At 36.5% G+C, this 15,798-nt stretch overlaps 1 protein-coding gene across 1 annotated transcript in view; it reads left to right on the forward strand.

Moving 5' to 3' along the window:
* Positions 1–15,798, forward strand: part of LOC145789136 (protein TPR3-like) — a 113,600-nt gene that overhangs the window by 50,899 nt on the left and 46,903 nt on the right. The window lies entirely within an intron of this gene.

Below are 15,798 nucleotides of genomic sequence, written 5' to 3' on the forward strand. Positions count from 1 at the left end.
GTAAAACGCATCATCAAGTATGTTAATGGGGCCTTGGGGTATGGGGTTTGGTTTTCCACTGATACTACAGCCGAAATTACTGGTTTTTCTGATGCCGACTGGGCAGGGTGTGCTGATGATAGGAAAAGTACCTCCGGGGGGTGTTTTTGCCTTGGGAATAATTTGGTTTCTTGGCATAGTAAAAAGCAGAATGCCATCTCGCTTTCCACTGCTGAGGCTGAGTACATTGCTGCAGGGAGTTGTTGTGCACAAATGTTGTGGATGAAGCAAATGCTTTATGATTATGGAATAGAACTGAATACCCTCACTCTTTTTTGTGATAACACAAGTGCCATAAACATTTCAAAAAATCCAGTCCAACACTCTCGCACCAAACATATTGACATCCGTCATCATCTTATTCGAGAGTTAGTGGATGAAGGCATTGTTGTTTTGGAACATATCCCTACTGAGCATCAAAAAGCTGATATTTTTACAAAACCCCTTGATCTTCTTCGATTTGAGTTTCTTAGAAAGACCTTAGGTGTAATGCTCAGTAACTAGATTGGTTCCTGTGGTCGTGAGGTGAGTGTGAGTGGCTGACTTACTATTCTTAGATGTGTTAATCTCATTGTGATTGAGTCCTGGTATCTTTTGCATCAAAATATTAAATGAACACTGCTCATGTTTCTTACAAGATTTGTTTCACATCTTAGTTCATAGCTCATGCTGAATGCCCATACTCATTTACTTCGTGATCTCATTCTGTACACATTCTTGAGCTAAACTGTTGCAGGGGTTTCCGCATAAGTGATCAAAGTTCTCTATGGACCACTGACAGTGTTTCTTGTACTTTTACGGAGAAATTGACCCATACTAGTACATCATGGGTGATGTTAAGTCTCTTAACCATCTACCGCCTTAGTTCACTTCCATGGTTTCTCCCTCAGTACATGATCTCCGGGCATTAGGAAAAGGCTACCTCAGAGGCACCAACCAGGCCATCATTTTGACTTCATTCTTCTCTGGTTGGAATCCATACTCTTGAGCGTGCATGCCACCAGTGAGTGCACACACAAAAAAAAAAAAAAAAAAAAAAAAATCTAAGGGGGAGCTTCCACATTTACTTAACAAATACCCCGTGATTCCTAGTGGTTTGACTTTTCTCTGTGATAGTTAGTTACTCGTGTCGGAGGTCCAGCCATCCGATCACTACTAGGATTAACTCTAGCTTTGTGGCTCTCAAGGATTGCACACACACACATTTTTATATGAGCTCTCATGTGTGTTTTTGAGTTATGCATTCTCATGATGCGTGTGGCTTTGATTTCATACTATCTGTGTTGTTCATGAGCTGGTGTTTCATCTCTTTTCTCAAAATTTGCAGGACTCATCATTTGATGGATTTTCTTGTCTTTGTGGTTTAGTCTCACTTGCTCTCCTTGCTTGTTACAGGACTTTCTTAGGTGTGTTTTGTTATTTACAAAAAAAAAAAGAAAAAAAAAGGGGGGGTTCGTTCCGCTCGAGCGGAATGTTTTACGCTCGAGCGCGTTTTTCACTCTTGCAGCAGTTTGTTCGTGTTTTGGCAGTTCTGAGAGTTGTTTTTTTTTAGCTCGAGCGTCCCTTTGCACGCTCGCGCGAGAGTCTGCTTGCTTTGTGGTACGCTCGAGCGGTCATTAGTACGCTCGAGCGGACCAGTTTCATACTTAACTTCCTCTCTCGACTTCTCAAGTTAGTTTTTTTTCCCTGTTTCTTTTTCTCGATCTAGGGTTTGTTTTGTGGCTGCATTGTGGTCGTTTTTCCCTCACATCCATCATCCTACCCACCGATTTGCTCCTTGGTAAGTTTTACCCTCTTTTATTTTCATTGTTTTTTGTTCTATTTGGTTCTAGTGGTTGTTGGGTTTGTGATTTTGTGGGTTTTGTGTGTCGTTTGTGAACCTCTCTCTCCCACACTTTTTCCTCGTCCTCTTGTCTAATTTTTTTATGGGTGTTTTCTTTATTGTGTCTGTGGTATTCGGGTTTATCTGTGTTTCTGCTGTCTTGTCGCTGTATGGGCTGCTTTCATGTATGTTTATCTCTGTTGAGGTCACTGTGCGTGCGTATGGATCTGGTCTTGAATTCTTGGCATTGATTTTCTCATGATTCATACTTAATTTGATTATCTCCTATTTGTTCATGCTTGATCTGTTGCATTGTATACTGAGAATTTCATGCCCTGTTTTTTAATTTGATTATTGAACTAATGATTTGTTTTGGTTTTGTTTTGGTGTGGTTTGGGTTTTGGGTTTATTGGTTTGTTGGGTGTAATAGTGTCTTCTTCGGTATGTCTGCTCCTGCTCCTAAACGCCGAAAGGCCACCGTTTCTCGCCCTACCTATAACCCTGATAGGTTTCAGTCGGCCACACAATCCAAGTCCTTCCACAAATCTTTTGTGACTCGCACAGTTCATTTAGAACAGAATGTTCAACCTGATACATTTGAGTCCATCCAAATTCGTCCATTGTTCGACCCTCTAGGTGGTGACCTTGTTTTATTGTTTTCTGGGCGTCAGAATCTCGATTGGGTTCGAGAATTCTATTGTAATATGGAGGGTATTCGGGATTATGAGCCATCTTTCACTACATGGGTTAGGTCAAAATCCATTTCTGTCACCCCTGCTTTGATTCGCCAACTCCTTCAGATTGAGCAAGTCTTTCCCCAATACTATCCTTTCCCTGTTCCTGATCGTCGTACTTGTAACTTTGATGATGTGGCTTTGGAACTGTGTGGTGTTGCCCGTCATTGGCCTAAAGGCGGTTTGATTAAACAGTTTGAACTTCTTCCGGAGTTCCGACTGCTTAATCTGATTGTCTGTGCCAACATCATTGTCACTACACACTCCTCCGAGGTCAAACAAGACCAAGGATTCATTTTGTCCTGTATTGCCCGTCACCGGTCTATTGATCTCGCCTCTCTTATTATCAGAAAGATGATCAGTGCTCATGGGCATAAAAAACTTGGCCTTCCCTACGGTTGCTTGATCAACCGAATTTTGTCTAACCTTGGGACCCCTATTCTAGAAGATGATGAGTTTGCCTCTCCTTCTCGCCCTTTTACCAAGAAAATTGTGTCTCAAAGTCGGGCCCATATTAAGGGGGAGTCATCCCGGGTTGGTCCTTCTACAGGAGTTGCTGCTGGTCTTGCTGAAGAGGCTGAGTTTGATGCCGCCGCAGCCGGTGATGATGATGAGGCTCCTGTTCCCCCTAGCTCTTTTTCTGATCAGCTTCGGCACTTTGAGGAGGCTATGACCCGGAGGTTAGACTTTCTTGATGCTCGTTTTGACGCCTTTGATGGTCGTCTTGGTCAACTAGAGCAGACTGCCGCTCACACTACTTCGCAGCTGGACCACATCATTTCCTTACTGACGCTTCAGCCGGCCCCTCCTCCACCTGGTGCTTGATTTCTTGCTTTCTTCATTCCCGGCCAAAAAGGGGGAGTGATGTTGCTGGTCTCTTGATGGGTTTTTGATGGGTTTCTGGTCTTTTGATGGGTACAGTTGATTTTTTGATTACACAGCTTTTTATGATTCCATTTTTTGTTGGTACAGTTGTTCTCTGGTTATCCTTCCTTGGTACAGTTGGATTTTATATAGTTTTTTTTTCTGGTTATACTATGGATATATGTTTATGGATGGATATATGTTTATGGATGGATGGATACTGGTTGCTTATGCTTGGCTTAATGGTTATTTAATCCAGTTCCACCTGTTTTTGGTTGGTTTGTGTTTGGATGTTCTTTTTCAGGCTCATGGAACACGCGCCTAAGTGGATGAAGTTGAATGAATGAAGTTTTTTTCTAGTTGTGTGTTTGCGGGTTTTAAAAGATTGTTTTGTTTATTTGTTTTGTAACTGTTTTAGTGCGTGTGTGTGAGGAATAATGTTTAGAATGGTTTTGTCCGGGAATTGACAAAGGGGGAGATTGTTAGGTCCCTATGTTGTCAAATGCGGAGACAAAACCTTGTGTTGATTCAAAAGTTTTTTTTGTGTTTTCGTACTGTCCGCTCGAGCGGAGACTTTTGAGCTCGAGCGTAGATTAGCAGGTCTCAGTATTTTGACAGGGCAAGCACAAATACTGGTGGGTGTGATTTTACGCTCGAGCAGATTATCATACGCTCGAGCGCATCTCAGCTTATTCACACGCCGTTTTTGGTCAGTCCGCTCGAGCGGGCTGTGGTGAGCTCGAGCGGAGATCGCGGATTCAGATTTCTATTTAAAGCTGTTAAGGGTGTTTTTGTGAAGGACGTTTTCCTAGATCTGATCTAAACAAACTAGGGTTGTGTTTAAAGTTTTCTTTGGAGATTTTTGATAGTTTTCCTTGATGTTCTTGAGAGAGTTCTGAACTTATGCATTGAGATTCATACATCAAGGAGGTTGCTTCTTAAGGTACAAGAAAGTTCTCTTCGGTGGATTCCGAAGATTAAAGCGTAGAATTCAAAAGGCGTTTGATTCTACGTAGTCGTTAATTCGACAAATGGAGTTGTGGTGTGGAATCAACTTCAGGATCAATTCCGTGACGAAGGTGTGGTGAAAAGAGTTACAGAAGATTCAGAGACAAATTGACTGGGTTGGGTAATTTGTATTGTATCTTTGTAATCTTTTTGTTCTTCAATAGTGGATTGATAGTGGCGTTTCGCCCGTGGTTTTTTATTACAATTGAAGGTTCTTCAATTGTGGTTTTTTCCACGTAAAAAATCGTTTGTGTCGATTTATTGTTTATTCTCAAAAACAAACAAACTAAAATCACTCTCGTAAGTGTTTGATGATTTTAGGTTGAGAGTTTTTGAATTTATTGGGTTTTGGAATAAGTTAATCTTGATCTAATCACAAATCACGTAGGATTTTCACTTCTCTCTTTATCAATCTCTCTCTTCTGTCAGTACAAACCCCACTTGACCCATGTAACAGTTTGTTTTGGGTGACCGCTCGAGAGGTCATTTGGTCGCTCGAGCGTAGATGTGCAACTCTCAGTATCTTGTACGTTTGCATCGAGACCACTTAAGCGATGGAGTGGCCGCTCGAGCATAGAATCCTGGCTCCCAGTATTTTCACTATAGCTCTACAAAACTTTTGGAACCTTACGTTTACCGCTCAAGTGGTGAAAAGTTCAATCGAGTAGTCTAGTTGGGATATCTTACTTAAAAGTCGATCAAACACTCATTTTTCTCACTTTCTCCAACTCTTTTCTCTCTCTAGCACCCTTCCTCCAAAACCCTAGCCCTAAACACTTGATTTCTCTTAATTTCTGCCAAGATCCACCTTAGATCTTCAAAGGGGGTTGAAGAACAAGCCTAGACTAAAAGTACTACCGATTGTTTTCTCAATTCTTTGAGTTTAAAGTTGGGAATTCACCTTTTTCCCATCAATATTGAGGTAGAGGTACTTTTAACTTGATATATTTATGATTTGAGATATGTATGTGATATTTTCTTAGTTATAGTAATGTATGAGATGATTTTGTGATATAAAGTGTGTTTGTTGAATAAAAATGGGTTTTCCTCCATGTTTTGAAGAAGTTTATGCATATCCTTCTTGATTATAGTTAAAAATGGTGAATATTGACTCTTTATGTGTAAAGAAGGGGAAAGCCCCAATTTTTCCAAGAACCTTAGCTTTCAAATTTAATTTAATAATGGGTTTGGTCAAATTGACTCTTAAATCTTGAAATTGGGTGAATGATTATGGAAATGGTGTTGAGAAATGAGATCATCGAATTTTCTTGGTTATATGTAGTAAAATAGAGGAATATTGAGATTGTGGAAATTGCGAGATTTGAGAAATCTCTTGGTTGTTGATATTATTAATGTTATTGTGGATGGAATCAACCTTAAGGAAAATTTATTTGAAAACTCATGAATCACGTGCATCATAAATTCTCATATGATTTCACCATCTTCTGGATGTTTGGAAGATGTCTAAGGGGGTAAATGGTGTATGAGTCCGGGTAATTGAGTTGGGTTTTGGGAATTGAGTTGTATATTGTATTTGGTACCCGCGCAAGGAGTCAAGGTGCCTAATTGCTCTGTCTGTGGATATCGCCAAACGAATGTGGGAAATGTTTTTGGGTGTCAACGAGCTTGCCATTTATAGAGTTAGCAAATGTGGAAAAACTTGATTTTCGGTGTCCACAAGCCCGCCGTTTCAGGAGTTGGCGAAAGTATAGGGAGAGAAAGGTTTTGGGTGTCCATCACCCCGCCGTTTTTAGAGTCGGCAAATGTGGGAATATTTTATGTATATAAATCTATATATGTATGTTGGTTTTGTGGCTCTTAGTTGGGGTGTCATAGCATATTTACCACTCCATGGTTGTAGATGAGACTTTGAATGGAAATCATGCATTGAACATTTTTGGTTTTTAAAAGAGAAAGTGTGAATTTTATCCTTACAAGTGCATGCCATGATCATATGCATTTCAATTATTTATGTAACTTGTTAAATGTATTTCTTATTGGGCACTAGCTCACCCCAAAAACTAACCATCTTTCAGGAAATGAAGTGGATGTGTCACCTAAATGATTGACTTCGAGAAAATTTTTGGACGGGGTACGGAAGCTCTCTTTTGATGTTTTGTGTTAAGCCTCACTCAGGCTATTCTTGTTTGGGAATTTAGACTTCCATTTTTGTGTATTCACGGACACTCCTTGAAAAGATGTTTGTCCTTTCGGCTCTTCCTTTACAATATCTCTTATCTTTTGAACTATTATTATTTTGTTGATAGATGTAAACAAACAATGATGTAATCACTGAAATAGTTCAATGGGAAAGAGATAGTCATGAAATTTTATTAATGTTATTATAGATTTATTAACGTTATTATGGATTTATTCTCTCTGCACTTTTCAATATTGGTTGACCCTCGGTGAATGTGTTTGGTTGTGGTAAATTATCTGGGGCGTTACAACCCAGGCCTACATTTTTATATACATATTTGTACACTTATATAATTAGTTAATACATAATTACATATTATGTACAAACCAACTATTATCAACATGTGGTCATGAGAGGGCAATTAGGTGCTAAGTTAAGTGAGATTTTAGAACATTCACCTACATTGTAATCTAATTATTGGCATATTAACTGTTTTTTTGTTTTTAAAAAAAAGAAAAAAAGAAGAAAATTTAAATATGAACACACACCATCCAATTAATACTAGTGTCTAGTATTAACGTAGAAGAATCTTAGAAACCCAGCCTCCCCTCCTGTTGTCTAAACTCAGAAGACCCTTTGATTGCTTTTCTGTTTTTGCCGATGTCACGACGTCGCATTCTGAATAAGGGAGGAGATGAGTGCTTTAGGTGGGCTTGTTCTGGTTTAGGTGCTATTCTTGGAAGAAGGCTTGGTATTGAAAGAGGAGGGAGAGCCAATTTAATCGCCATGAAAGTGTGTTTGAGAGAGAGAGCGCCAAGACGGTTTTTCTTTTTCTTTTTTTAGCGCGGGAGAGGGTTGTTGCCGTGGTTAATCACTTTATGTTGAATGAGCCCCTTAATTGACGTGGGTCCGGGCCATCCAGCTCAGTCGGACTGACAACTAGGGTAGTCTATATGTTTTGCCAATTTATTTATTTATTTATATCAATATTTCTAAAAGAAAAATGATACTAGTCTGATCCATTTTATAAATTTAATGATGTATAAGTGATATGATTGATTGATAATTAGAAAAGATATGACAGAGAGAGTATTACCTTTAATATCCTAATTAATTGCTACATTACTGGGCTTGAAAATTGAATCTAATTTTTTGTTCTAATTTCTTGAATTTAATTTTCTAAAAATTGAGTTTTTATTTTTCATGTTTTTATTTTTAGTGAATTTTTCTAATATTTTAAGAATTCTTTTTTTACTTTTTAGATACACTTAATATAAATATAATTACAAAAAAGTGTAATATTTGTGAAAAAAATATTTAAATAAATATCAAAAATATATAAATATATAAAAATTTAGTACATTTTTGTATTATTGTGTATTTATTGATTTTTTTTTAAAAAAAAATTATAAATATTTTATTTTTTAGGTACATCTAGGTTAGGTGCATCTAAAAAGTAAAAAAAAATTACTTAAAATATTAAAAAATTCACTAAAAATTAAAAAAATACGAAAAATAAAAAACTTAATTTTTTAAAAATTGAATTCAAAATATTGGAACCAAATAAGGTGAATGCTCTTTCTAAAATGGTCTCCCTCACTTATAAGAACATCTCCAATGGTTCATCAAATGTTTTATCAAAATTAAATTTGATGAAAATACTTATTTTTTACTGCTCCAATGGTTCACCAAATCTTTTGTCAAATCCTTGATTTCTCAAATCTTCCATCAAATTGAGGATGAATGTGCCTTTCATCAAATTATTATTCACAGTCTTGGATTTTCACCACCGGATGTCTCCTCGAATGACCACTTCAAGGCAAAAATTTGTAAAAAATTTACTCTGGCCAATCAAGCCCTCGAATGACCACCTCAAGGCAAAAATTTATGCAAAATTTACACTGACTGATCGACTGGTCGGACATCCGTCCGGTCGACTAGTGTTCTGATGAAGTTTCAAAAACCTATGTTGGAGCACTTGATATGAAATCTGTAATGGTCCCAAAATACGTGGCACAATTACTTTCATTTTCTTATGAGTTAATGTGATTTGTATAGGAAGGCCTTTGATAATGTCAGATTATTGGCCGATTACAATGTTAACCTATAAGGGCTTGTTTGGGTCATGACAAAATGAACATTGTACTCAAATTTGATGCACCGTTGAAGATACTCTAAGACTAATGTCAATGTCCAAGATGACCATTTTTGACTTTCGATGATAGTTTTTACAATATTCCTTAGATTATTTTCCGACGAAAACAATATCTATTTTTTTAGATTTGATAATGACAAGAGAAAGGGTATAAAAAAACATAAAATAAAATGAAGAAGAATATAAAAAAGGAAATGTCTTACCAAAAATTGGTATCTCTCAATCTTTATTGTTACAAATCAACACAAGAATTTATTCAGTGGAGAAGTTAGAAAACTAAATCAGAAGGGGCACTTATTGATTACAACTTGAATTTTTTTTCCATAACCAACAACAAGAATATAATAATAAGTTTTGAATTAATATTAAGTATAAAAACTTAAATAAATTATTACAAAAATATTTCACATAAAATTTTACAATTAATTTTGAATAAAATCGAAAAAAAAAGTATTGTGTGTAACTAGTATATCATGGACAATATAAAAAATTCATATATTTAAGTCTTAAAATAAATTATATAATGGTAAGATAAAATAAATTTTTACAAAATTTGAGCAAAAATTTCATATAATAGTGATATTACATCATTATTGACATATGATATCACCAACCAATAATAAAGCAATATATGAAGGGTGAACTTTACATGCAAATATAACTAACACTCTAGTAATTTTTACATATATATAATAAGATTAATTATATTTCTATGTCAATAATGATGGATATTATCTTTATGCTGAGATTTTTTTACAAAATTTTCATACATAAAAATATAATTTGTTGGAATCATTTTATTTTCAATAAAACAATCACTATTATTTTTATAAATTTAAAAATGCTCTTAACATTTTATTTTAAATATTATTTTTATTTAAAATTTTATTTATATACATATATAATAAAAAAAAAATTCCAGAAGGGGCACGTGACCCCTTGGTCATCATGTGCTCCGACTGAATGCACCTCTTCTTCTGTGTATTTATCACTGACAAATTTATTGGTCGGATTCATAAAACAAAGAAAAGAAACATAGAGCGCATGTCCAGTTTGAGAAAAAGAAAGAGCCACGTAGAGAGAGAGAGAGAGAGAGAGAGAGGGGGGGGAACAAAACTAAGCAAAGAGACAGAGCTCAGCTCAAAGCTTGCACCAAAGGCTTAGGAGGATCCACTCAATCACTTGTTTTCACACACGCACACAAAAGAAGCAACAAAGTCTAGTCTGATTAATTTTTAGAAAAATGGTTGAGACTAAATGAAGAGTATATGTTTGTTTGGGTGGATATGAGCTTGGGATTTGACTAATAGTCTAATAAAATTATTAATCTGGTGCTTAGTTAAACAATTGAAGTACGTACTAATTATTTTAAACTTGACTATTAGTTAAGATAGGATACATAATCCAACGGATTCGTAGTCCTAGGACTATTAGTCATGGGAATGCTAATCCAGTCCGCCCAAACAAACATGACTTAATAGTTCTAATGTTGGTATAGGTCTCACATGCTGAGATGTTTTATTCTTATATATATATTTTTTTTGATTTTCCAATTCATTAGAGCTGGTTTAGTGGTGTAAAATTAGTGATACCAATCACTGTTGTAATTTTTATTGAGATTTATCCAAAAAATTCAGTAATAAATTTATCCCTTCAATTTGTTAAATAAATTACAAGCGACAAATTTGGTTCACCTATTTGCACTCACACTGACTTACAAAGCACCATATCACTGATAAATGAATTTGTAGCAAATATGGTTTGAGAAACAAAAAGACAAAAAGCAAAAGAAATTGAAAGGTGGGCGAAATCTGGAAAACAAATCTTGTTTAATTCTAATTTTTTGAAAATTAAGTTACTTGTTTTTCGTATCTTTTTAATTTTAATAATTTTTTTAATATTTTAATATATATTTTTTTCTTTTTATATACACCTAATCTAGATGTGTCTAAAAAATAAAATATTTGTAAAAAAATTATTTAAAAAAAATTAATAAATAGACAAGAATACGAAAATATACTTAATTTTTGAATTTTTGGTATTTAATGAATTTTTTTTAAAAAAAATTCACAAATATTATTTTTTTAATTGTATTTATATTAAGTGTATCTAAAAAGTAAAAAATTTGTTTAAAATATTAAAAAATTCACTAAAATAAAAAAACACAAAAAATAAAAAGTTCAATTTTTAGAAAATTGAATTTGTTAGAGTCAATTTCACCATTGAAACAATTACGTTAGTGTAGATCGAGAACTAAAATGGTGGATTAGGGACACTAGAGTATATGGCTGAGTATAATCGGTGATAGTGGATTGTAAATCGATAACAATGGAGATGGTTGGTAAACAATAGTGGTGGATCGACGACAATAGAATGTAGATCAAAGGTGGTGACTAGTGAATGACAATGAAGTGTTTTGGAGAAATGTTAGACAGCGAGAAAGAGAAAGAGAAATAGAAAAGAGAAGAGAATAAGTTAATGAGATCAAAGAAAGTATTTTTTTTTTTATTCAAAAAAAAAAAAAAAAAAAAAAAACAACAACAACAACAACAAAATTGGTCAATAATTTAAATAAAAAAAATGCTCCAAATTACCGACGAAGCCAATAACTCGATGAGCCATAACTTGCAGATCTCACTTATAGGTTATAACTTCAATTCTCTATTTCCCAGCTAATGTACCAAAATTAAAATACAACAATAAAAATTAAAACTCAACACATTCAAATCACGAACTTGAGTTACAAGCCATTGTCTTTTTAGTCTAAAATTTCCACACAAAAAAGAAAAAAAAGAATGAAGGCACAAATTAGAAGTCAACATACCTCGTAGATAAATAATGATAGTGATGTTCTTAAGTTGGTCCAGACACCCGATTATCTAAAAAAAAAGAAGAAGATAGTGATGTTCTTAATGTACCCAATATATATATATATATATATATATAATATTTTAGTCTATTTTTAGTACTAAAAAAGGAAAGGTTTAGCATTAAAGTTTATAAAAATGTATCCAATAATTGATTGTGTTAACGTAACATACTAACATTCTCCCATAATTAAGACAATGTGAATGTGTGTATGTGTGTAGAAGAGAGAGACTGAAAATAGAAATGATGTAAGAGGAAATACATATATACATGTACATTGCAGTCTTGCAGAGGAGCTATAGAGAGAGAGAGAGAGAGAGAGAGAGCTGAGAATTCGGTAGCACAAGCCCAAAGGTAAACCTTTGCTCGAGTTTGAATCAATAGTCATTGAACTGTGTTTTTATAATCAAAAAGTGAGGGACTCAAAACTGATCTTGTTTGAAAATATCACTTTTTAATCTAAAAATTTAAAAATTATTAAAAAAAGTCAGAAAAAGTCCAAAGCTAAACCTTTGTTAGAGTTTGAATCAATAGCCATTGAACTGTTATTTTTATAATCAAAAAGCTAGGGACTCAAAATTGACTTCGTTTGGGAATATCACTTTTTAGTTTAAAAGTTAAAAAATTATTTAAAAAATCAAAAAATTAACAAATTATACCCAAAAAAATTAAAAATTACATTTTTTCTCTATTTTTTCACATCTTTTCATAAAAAAATTAAAATATCATTCCAAATATATTAATTTTTTTTTATCTTATATTTTAACCAAAAAAACTAAAAAATTAATAAAATAATCTGTTTTGAATTGATAAAATACGAGGTTCGTGATTCAAATAAATTTAAACCATTGATTCTCATTTTTTAATAAATTTTAGAAAAATAATTTTGGATTTATATATATATATATTGTTTTGGGTGGATAAGGATTTGTATGGTTGCTTTTTTTATAATCCCTTCTTCCTTATTTTAACATTTTGGCCTCCCCTGCGGTCTCTAGGTCACCCCAATTATTTTGGAATTACAGTATTAATATCACAGCTATGTGAATATAATAATTAAATATTAAAATTAAAGTTGTGTTATAAATATAAAAAACTTTTACATAATGAAATTTAAATATAAGATAAATGATTATGTGCATCAACATATACATATTATTTAGATTTTTTTAATAAAAAATTTAATGTAAAATATTTTATGGTAATGTGATCCTGAAGCACTTTGACCACTTTGTACCATCTTTTGACCACTTTGTACCACTTTAATTACCGAAAATCTGAATTTTTTTCTTAGCTCAAATATGTTGGGCCTGTTTGGTAACGTTTACATTTTTAATTTATATTTATAAAAATTTTATAAATTTATTTTTTTTTATTTTTAGAAAAACATAAACTACAAACGCGTTTGGTTTAGACAAAATGTTTAAAAAAATTTAAAAATATAAAAAAGAGTGAGAAATGACAAGTGGTGGGTGGTGACGAGTGGTGGCGGCGGAAGACGGTGGTAGAAAATGATGGCGAGTGGTGGTGGCAGAAGATAGTGGTGGAAAATGGTGGTAGGTGGTGGGTGACGGTGGCAGAAGACGGTGGTGAAAAGTGGTGGCAAGTGGCGCGTGAGTGGGTGGTGGCGGCGGAAGACGGTGGCAAGTGGCGGGTGGTAGTGGCGGAAGACGGTGGTGGAAAGCGTGACGGGTGGGTGGATGGTGGGGGCAGGTGGGTGGTGGATGGCGGATGGTGATGGGTGGTGGCGGGCGGGTGGTGGTGGCGGAAGACAGTGGTGGAAAGTGGTGGCAAGTGGCGGGTGGTGGTGGCTGAAAACGATGATGGAAAGCGGTGACGGGTGGGTGGATGGTGGTAGCAGGTGGGTGGTGGCTGGTGGTGGTGGGTGGTAGATGGTGGTGGCAGGTGGGTGGTGAGTGGTGGTGGTAGGTGAGTGGGTAACGGTGGCTGGTGGTGGCTAGTGGTGAGTGGGTGGTGGTGGCGGCGGGTGGTGGGTGGTGATGGCAGGTAAGTGGTGGTTGGTGGTGGCGGATGGGTGGCTGGTAGTGGTGGGTGGTAGCGGGTGGGTGGCAGGTTGGTGGTGGGTGGTGGTGGTGGTGGTGGTGGGTGGTGGGTGGTGGGTAGTGGTGGCGGATGGGTGGCAGGTGGGTGGTGGTGGTGGTGGTGGCAGGGGGTGGTTGGTAGTGGCGAGTGAGTGGCAGGTGGGTGGCGGGTGGTGGTGGGGGGTGGGTGGTGGTGGCGGAAGACGGTGGTGAAAAATAGTGGCGGGTGGTGGCTAATGTTGGGTGGTAAAAAAAAAACTCAAAACGTAAACTCATTTTTTGAGTTTACATTTTTTGGCCAAATTTATAAACTGAAACCACTGATTTATAAATTAAAAATTTACCAAACAAGTTTTTATTTGAGTTTTTTAAATTTTTGTAAATATAAACTGAAAACGTAAGTGTTACCAAACGGCACCGTTGGAATCTGATAAACAGAGCCTCCAATCAATTTTGTGTGTTAAAGCTAGGGTCCATTCCGGCATTTATTTAGGAGCGAATTTGGGTTTTTTGGGAAGATCAAGAGGAGTTATTTTCAATTCAATTTTAGAGAAAATAAAAAGCAAGTTACAAAGGTGGAAATGTAAGATGTTAAATTTTGTAGAAGAGGTGTTTTGGTTAGACATGTGCTACATTTGATACTGGTATACTTAATGTCGGTATTCCAACTGCCAAATTCTTTTTTGGACAAAATCTCTAAAATAATAAGTGAGAGGGTAATTTATATGAAAATTGGGCCGAGCTGGGTAATAGGTCGTTATGGCCACAGTATGAAGGGCTGAGTAAAAAGGCCATAAAGCTACTCCGGTCCAAAGGAGGCTTGAAGTTACTCCGGTCCCAGAGAGTTTACGGTAAGCTCGGTTGTCACACACAAAGTTATCCCGGTCGGGACCACGTTATTGGTTATTCTGGTCGAAACATACCATGGTTAAGCACTGGGAAAAACCGGGGTAAGAGCAGTGAAGGGAAGAGCCGAGCTAAAGTTAGCTCGGTCTAGTCTACAGCTTAGCATGGCCATACTTACCTCGGTCATATTGGAGTCCGACCATGGTAAAACCATCTCACTTGGTTTAAGCAATGAGGAGGGTGTTGAAGGATAAGTATTATCTTTCAGGAGTATGACTCCTAGAAGGACAATATATGGAGGAGTAAGAGTCCTACTAGGATTATGCCACGTGGAACCTATAAAAGCTCACAACATCACCTATGGAGAGGTAACACAACTTTGATTCTCGAATACACAGAGCTTTGTCTATTTGTCTATTTTTGCTGACTTAGGCATCGGAGAGGTATTCGGCACACACCCGCCGGCTAGCTCACGTTTATGTTTTTAGGGAATAAAGCGACGACGTACGGAGGAGCGTAAACTTGATCAACAGGCTTATACAAGAAGGTTTATTTCTTTCTCGTAAAATTGGCACCGTCTGTGGGAATACCAGAAAAAGAACAAAACCTCTTGATCAAGTTTCCCTCGCTAATTGAATGGCGCATAACGAAGAATTGCCGCAGTCCGCCATCGATGGACAAACCACAGAGGGGGGTGGGAGGTGTAAAGGATTGCCTTCTATCCCTCCCATGCCGGACTTAGAGCCCCAGTGACAGAATCCCTGGAGGGATACAAGGGGGAGACGGAACAACAGCCCCTGTCGCTCTCACTCACAAAGTCCTGAAAGACAAAGGCGAAGAATCAACCCTCAAGCTCTGGAGGATCGTGTAAAAGAGCAAAATGAATTGATAAGGAAGATGGCGGCGGACATAGAGGCCATGAAGCGCCAGATTAAGGGAAAAAGGGTGGCGATAAGAGAGGGGCGCAAAGACAATACGCCTCCTCGCCACTCAGAAGATCGTGGTAGGTATACCATGCCATCGCAAACAGAAAGTAGAAGCCTCAGGATAGGCGACACTCAATCAAGGACCTCCAGAACTCGTTACTCTAGATCTGAGAGAATGAGATCATTGAGGTCTTACACTGAGGGAAGTACCTATCGGCCCTCACATACGCACCAGACATCATCCAGGCAAACGGAGTTGCCTGAATCATCCGACTTATGGACTGTTCTTAAAGAAAGGGCGCGACAAAAGGAGGATGCCAGGGCACGCGGCCCGCACAGAATTTCAACCCTTCA

Source organism: Camellia sinensis, chromosome 13, assembly GCF_055761805.1.
Source record: "Camellia sinensis isolate YWXY chromosome 13, ASM5576180v1, whole genome shotgun sequence".
Classification (NCBI taxonomy): Eukaryota; Viridiplantae; Streptophyta; class Magnoliopsida; order Ericales; family Theaceae; genus Camellia; species Camellia sinensis.